This window comes from Melopsittacus undulatus, chromosome Z (genome assembly GCF_012275295.1).
Source record: "Melopsittacus undulatus isolate bMelUnd1 chromosome Z, bMelUnd1.mat.Z, whole genome shotgun sequence".
NCBI classification, from domain to species: domain Eukaryota; kingdom Metazoa; phylum Chordata; class Aves; order Psittaciformes; family Psittaculidae; genus Melopsittacus; species Melopsittacus undulatus.
In genome coordinates this window covers 16,772,930-16,780,006 of record NC_047557.1, presented here as the reverse complement: position 1 = coordinate 16,780,006, position 7,077 = coordinate 16,772,930, and positions in this window count along the sequence as shown.

The following is a 7,077-nucleotide window of genomic DNA, read 5'->3' as shown; positions in this document are numbered from 1 at the left end:
GAAAGGCTGAAAAAGAGAAAAATGAGAAAACTCGTGGGTTGAGTTAAAGACAGTTTAATGGGCAAAGCAAAAGCTCCACACACAAGAAAAAAAAATGGTGAATTCACCACTTCCCGTGATCAGGTAGGTGTTCAGCCACCTTCAGGAAAGCCAGGCTCCATCATGCATAATGGTTACTTGAGAGACAGATGCTTTAATTCCATATATTCTCCCACTTCCCTTCCTTCTTCCCATAGCTCTATATATTGAGCATGATGTCTTATGGTGTGGGATATCCCTTGGTTCATTTGGGGTCGGCTGCCCTGGCTTTCCCTTCCCAACTCGTTGTGCACCCCAAGCCTGCTCGCTGGTGGTGTGAGGAGCAGAAAAGGCCTTGACTCCGTAAGCCCTGCTCAGCAATAGTGAAAATGTTCCTGTGTTATTTATGCTGTTTCCAGCACAAATTTGAAACACAGCCCACACCAGCTAACCATGAGGAAAATTAGCTTTATCCCAGCTAAAACCAGCACAAAAGAATTTATCCAGTATTGGTTCTAAGGTCCTATTCTTGTAAAGCCCTTTTTGCACATGCTACTCAGTGAATCACTAAGAATTCAGCTTTGCAAATTGGACCATTTTAAAAGAGTAAAATCTGAACTGTAACAAAGCTTATTTTCAAACAGATATGGTAAAATATTAAGCAGCAAAATAATAGAATTGATGTTATAAGGAAATATGTTTATTTTTAATTCAGGAGATTCAGGACAGCAGAAATGGAAATCATCACAAAGCTACAGAAGTATGCAGCTATGCATTTTAAAAATCCAGTGTACTTCTAAGTAAACTCCTCTACACTTATAAGATGCTTTTAAAGTGGCTGTGAAACTGCTTATTTTATACAGATGATAATGTATTCCGATGTACTGCATTTAGATCTCTGCTGTCTGTAACATTTGTCATTTTACTAGTAAAAGGCTTTTTTTTTAGTGTGATTAGACTTCCTGTTGTTTCACTGATGTGTTTGATTTTATGTTCTAAATTGGAGCTAACTTTGCATTCGCTGAATGAGCAGATGATACAGAATGGGCCTGTAAGTGTTACAAGGCTGGACTTGTAAGATCAGATCAAAAAAGTATTTCCACCAAAGAAAATGCCTTTTACTAGAAGATGAAACAAATGTGACACAGCCATTTTTTATGAAAGAAATTGTCAAAGGGAAATCTTTATCGTTATTTAAATTAAACATCAACAAGTTTGCAGTTTGCTCTGAACTGTAAAATGTCTTCATTCTGACTTTTCTTAGCTTCTTTTAAGTGAGGAAGATAGGTACATTCTGAATGCTTAAGATAAGAATTTTCTGAAGATGTCCTGCCATATATATGTGCTACTATATTGTAATTCTAAATAGACAAAATACTTACATTCTGTGTAGACCAGATATTTCAGAGTATTCCAGAGTAGATGAAGGAAGCAAAGGGAACAGTACCATACCTGAAGAAACTGAAATAATTCTTTAGGCTTGTAGAATTACTGCAGGATCTGAGGGCTGCAAACCCAGTTTTGTGATTATAATTTATACAGAGCACAGAAATTTCACAAATATAGCTATGTAGTTCTTACGTCCTGTCTGCTCGATACCATTTGCTTCTTGCAGCATACTGTATTGTTCCTTAAACTCTTCTTAAACAACAGAGTAGGTCTTGAGTAGCTAAAATTTTCAGTGTTATGGTAAAGCAACGTGAGTACCACTAGTTCCCTTACACACAAAATTGTGACACTGCTGTTATGACTGAAGATATGCTTTAGAAGAGGTAGTTGCCATAATTCTAAATATACTGTTTACTTATACAATCAGCAGTTGAAAAAGGTGCAGCTAATAGAATATCAGTTGATTGCCTTTGTTGCCTTTTCTTGCTAATCTAAAAGGAAAAAAAAGACAGACTTAAATTTTAAGAAAGGGAAAAATCAAGTCTTCAAAATACTTTCTTTTCTCAACAAGAATGTAAGGAAAAAGGCAGCATGTGAAAGTCCCTAGGGAAATGAAAGGAAAAAACATCTAAACAGAATTTCCTCAAACTGGCCATTTTTCTTTGAACATAGATAAAGGAATACAGAAAATAGGTTTAATTCCCTTCCTTTATTTTTCTGATTTTACTGTTCTTATGGATTTGAAAATAACAGCCTAGCATTTGCTGTTGGAGATGAGGGGACAGAATCCAGTCTGATTATATGCTTTTTTGTTTTCATTGTTTATTTTTCATCTTTAAAAATTACAAGTTAAGGGCCAGGTAAAAAACAATGGGAAGTATATAAGCATTAAGTGATTGACTGTGTAAGGGCTGAACACTGATAAAGATTTCCCTTTCTAAGATACTGTGTTTACTGTATTTTGCCTTGAAGTTTCTATGCGCTGTAAAAACCAGAATGCATTTACAGCTTTTCATGTAAATTTATTGTTGCTATAAAATTGTTTTGTTGTACCAAGTAAATGGTTTGCAGTTTGGAAAGACTTCTGTATATTGTTTGAAACAATTTTTGTAGCTATTTCAGTAGTGAAAAAGAGTAAGCTTACATAGATCTAGTGTTAGGTTCTGAATAAAGTAGGATTAGAATCTCTTGCAACGCAAAGGAGGCTAGGTACTATCTGGAAAAAAAGACCACCTTTTAAGCAGAAATGGTAACAACTTATTTGCTCCTTCATGGAGCATTCCTATCTGATACTGAAATTGTGATATGAAGTGTTGGCCAATATCAGCCAGAATTAAGATATTTTTTTGGTGTTGGAAAAAAGGGTTGCACTGAAGGCAAGCAGGAACTGGGAAGCCTGGATTAAGCGTGGATTTTACATCTATGATGTGTTTCTCCGATGAGGACTTTATTAGAGTTTGGTCAATTTAGCTTCTGTAACTATAGTTTTGTCCTGACCTGCCTCTAGCATGTTGTGCTTGACATGTCTGCAAGGGGTTTTTTGTTTGGTTTTAGGTTGGTAAGTAGCTTTTCATATTGATAAGTGGTTTTATTCATCATATCTCTGCTTAGTTTTAAACCTTGGGTTCCCCTACAAAGGGCAATAAATAGTATTAATGATACATAGTAGAAAACTGGCATAATTAGTGGTATCTCCTACAAACAACAGGGCTAAGTGTAAGCATCCACAAAATTAGTTTTAATAAGGTACACTAATCTGTAATTGACCTAATGGTAAGGCTCAGCCATATACATTGGGCTAATCTTGTCTTCCAAGATGAAATCATTGTTTTCATGTAAGAGTTTATTGGTTTCTATATCAACAAAAGCCTTATCCATTTTTTTAGAGGAAAAGACTATACGGTCTGCAAAGCAATGTTGAAGGGCTTTTTCCTAGTGCTTCAGAGTGGTCACTGCAAGTTCCTCCTGTACATAGATCCAAAGTAAATGCAAGCAGCTGTGAGGCCAGATTCTTTGTGAAGATTGACAAATAATAGAAGAGTTTCCAAACTTTGAGCTAAGATAGAACTTCAAGGCTGCTTTTTTAGGATTGAGAACCTAAGAATTACCCAACAGTGAGCCAAGATAATTGATTACTTACAGGTCATTTGACACATGCAGTCCTGAGGAAGAGAGGGAAAACCTATCAGTATTGATGATAATGAAATCATCATCTGTGTGCCTTTAACTCTTTTTCAGCCAAAGAAAATGAGGTTTGTATCCTGCTTTAAATTCACCTTCAAAGCTTTCCAACACTGACTCTTGAGCAGCTAAAAGGAAACTGATTGGTGTCTTAACTGTAGGGAGAGTTCTTGAGTGGAGAGGTCCTATAAGTGTTGAGCTATGTGGCACATGCAGGCTCACCATGATTAACAGTATGGTGTTGCAGTTACAGCTGACAGCTCTCACAGATTACGAATGGGGAAGGAGTGAGGAAAAAAGCAGTTGAAGAATAGTTGTAGGGACATGGGAAGGACCTGCAGTTATTCCGCAGGGGTTCTGAGGAATGGACAGCAGGAACTGAGATGACTTGCAGTTAAGATGTGTACAAGGAAGGCAGTGCAGGTCTGTAGAAAAAAAAGCCAATTTTTTGTTAACTGTGCCATTCAGAATGTTTGTGTAGGAAGTTCTGTACAGTGACTGAAACCAGTCTGCCATTGCGAAGCACTTGCACAGGTGAAAAAACGAAGCAATACATCTTGCGTTGGAAGCAATATTCATGAAAAATGTTTCTCCACTGGTTTGAAATAGTTTTTAAATCTTGTTATTATTCTTACCCAATTCATATATATTTAAATGCATTAAACAATTCTTGTTACTGAAACTGAGTTTAAATTTACTGTTGGTAAGTTCCTTTTTGTAGTTGAATTGTATAAGACTTCATACTTGTTTGTTACATCTTAGCCAAAATGATTGGGTTTTTTTCCGTATGGAAACATATGATTTGTTTTTCCATTCAGCCTTTCATTTAACCAAAGTAAAATTTGGGCTTTTATTTATTTCTATATTTTTTAAAATTATTGCTAGGGTAATACTTCTGTCAACTGACTTGCTGGATTATTTTTAAAATAGACATTGAAAGTTACATAGCAGTGCCTTAAAGGAATTTGTTTACTGTAGTTAAGTTATATTCTCTCATTTTTAATATGCTTGTTAAAAGTTTCAGAGGAAGCCTGGCAGCAAAATCTATTTTTCTAGTGTATGACTACTAAGCTTAATGCTTTTATCACATTTGCCTTATTTTTATGTTCTGATTTTATACTTTGTGGTCACTCAACTGTTTTATTGTTTTGCTTGAGGGGTAAAATGTATACAGAAATTGATATAGCCTCTGTTTGATGTATATAAAATAACGAGATTAGTTATGAGTAGTGTGAATTGTTAATACTGTACTTACAAATAATTCCAATAAACCATTAAGAAGCCATTAAGTAGAGAGTGATCTTATGCTTGGTGTCTTAGAGAAGCAAAACCAGACTCTCATTTGTTTTCTTGTCCATACCCATATATCTTATGCTTGACATAAACTGCTCATTTGCTTGAGTAACAAACTGCCTTTATTCTGAGCTGTAACCTTCTAGGTAGATTGCCAAAGATAAGTAATGCCTAAGTAGTTCCTGTCTAAATGCATATACTGCATTTAGTCTAGATTAATCCCTTCTAATTTGGCCATTTGAGTTAGGACCCTGTCCCTTCTGTTTTCTCAGTTAATGAGAGGTGGGTGGGCAGGATTATCTTCCAGTAGAAAATAACAGCCTAAATGGAATCTGGAGTTAAGCAGGATAAATCTCAGCCTCTGAGTCAGTGTTATTTTTTTTTTATATATATATCAAAATGTATTTATAGTGGTGTTAATCTTCACATGAATACGGATCTTTGCACCTGGCTTTGAAATCGAAGTATTTCCTAGTTTTACCTCTCAGTTATCATTTTAAAGGGGACCTGAGGATATTTCATTAGGTTGCATTCTACTATGTTTACAAAGAGAAGTAATATAACACTTTCTTAGAACATATTTATGCTATCTACGCTGTGTTAAGTAACACATCTCATCATTGCTAATTGCCCTGTTTGCCCGAGGAGTTCAAATGAGATTAAATAATTAAAATAAATTGTAAAGCAGTGAGTGTACATTCAGTTTCCCTTTTGGTATTTGTTTTGAATGTTTGTGAGCACCTGTTTCCCCCCAGCACAGGATAGTGAGGTAGGCAGGAAGATGTTTGGGAGAGAGTAGAGTACCATTAGCTATATTACTGCTAGCTAGAACTTCTTTTACAGAAGTACCAGTCTAGGCAAAAATAGCAAAGGCTAAACCTAACTGCTGCTGATAAATAGTCACATCCTAAGCAGATGTAGGATCTGCAGCCCAGGCTCTTGGAGGACAATTTACTGTGAGAGCGTACGAGAGTGAAGCCATATGTTTGTAATACTGCATACTTCTCTACTGTCTTTTTCAAAAATCTGCCATAGGAGATGGAGAGTAATAGCAGAGGGAGAAAGTTTGGAGTTCTTCCAAGAGAGGAATAAGAGAATTTATATCCTTTGCTGTTTATGGTCATAGTCTTCTAAATGCATCATACCTTTGAAAACCATAAAGGAAAATCTATAGAACAGTATTGCTTAAAAAGAAAATGACAGCTCAACCAAGTACAATGGATTAGAAACAAATAACCTCCACAGTACAAATAAAATAGCAATAATCTTTTCCATATTGTTTAATAAGTATTGTTCAGTCCCTTTAGTTCTCATCTGTCTATAGGTAAAGATAATCATGTCCAATATTTTAAAATGCTTTTAAATTTCTTCATAGATGGGCACCTACAATGTTATCCTTGGCTCCCACTGAGACTATCAGAAAAGATGAACTCATGTATGTACTCTTTGATACTTGGGAATTACTTTGGTTTTATGGTGGTGTGCTTGTCTTGATGAGCTGATCTCCGTTGGCCACATAGCTTAGCCATTGCGTCCACTTGCACAACTGGGACCTGGGGTTGTTCTAAGTTCAGGTGTGGTGGTTTTGCTCAGTGAGTGGCCATACAAATCTCTGTAACAATAAACTCTCAGGACACAGAAGGGAAGTAAATAGATAATAAAAAATAATCAGGAAAATGCTATGAAGCAAGCAAGCTCAAGAGATAAAACCACCAATTCAAAAATGTACAATGTATGTAGAAGTTTTTACTTGCCTCTTTCCATTCACAGAGAATCACAGAATCATAGAATAGTTAGGGTTGGAAGGGGCCTTGAGGTCATCTAGTTCCAACCCTACAGCCATGGGTAGGGGCACCTCACCCTAAACCATGTCACTGCCACCCAAGGCTCTGTCCAACCTGTCCTTGAGCACCACGAGGGAGGAGCATTCACAACTTGCCTGGGCAACCTATTAGTGCGTCACCACCCTCAGGGTAAAGAACCTCTTCCTTATATCGAATCTATACCTCCCCTGTTTAAGTTTTAACCTGTTACCTCTTCTCCTATCACTACAGTCCCTAATGAAGAGTTCCTCCCCAGCATCCTTATAGGCCCCCTTCAGATACTGGAAAGCTGCTAGGAGGTCTCAATGCAGCCTTCTCTTCTCTGGGATAAACAGCTCCAACTTTCTCAGCCTGTCTTCATATGGGAGGTGCT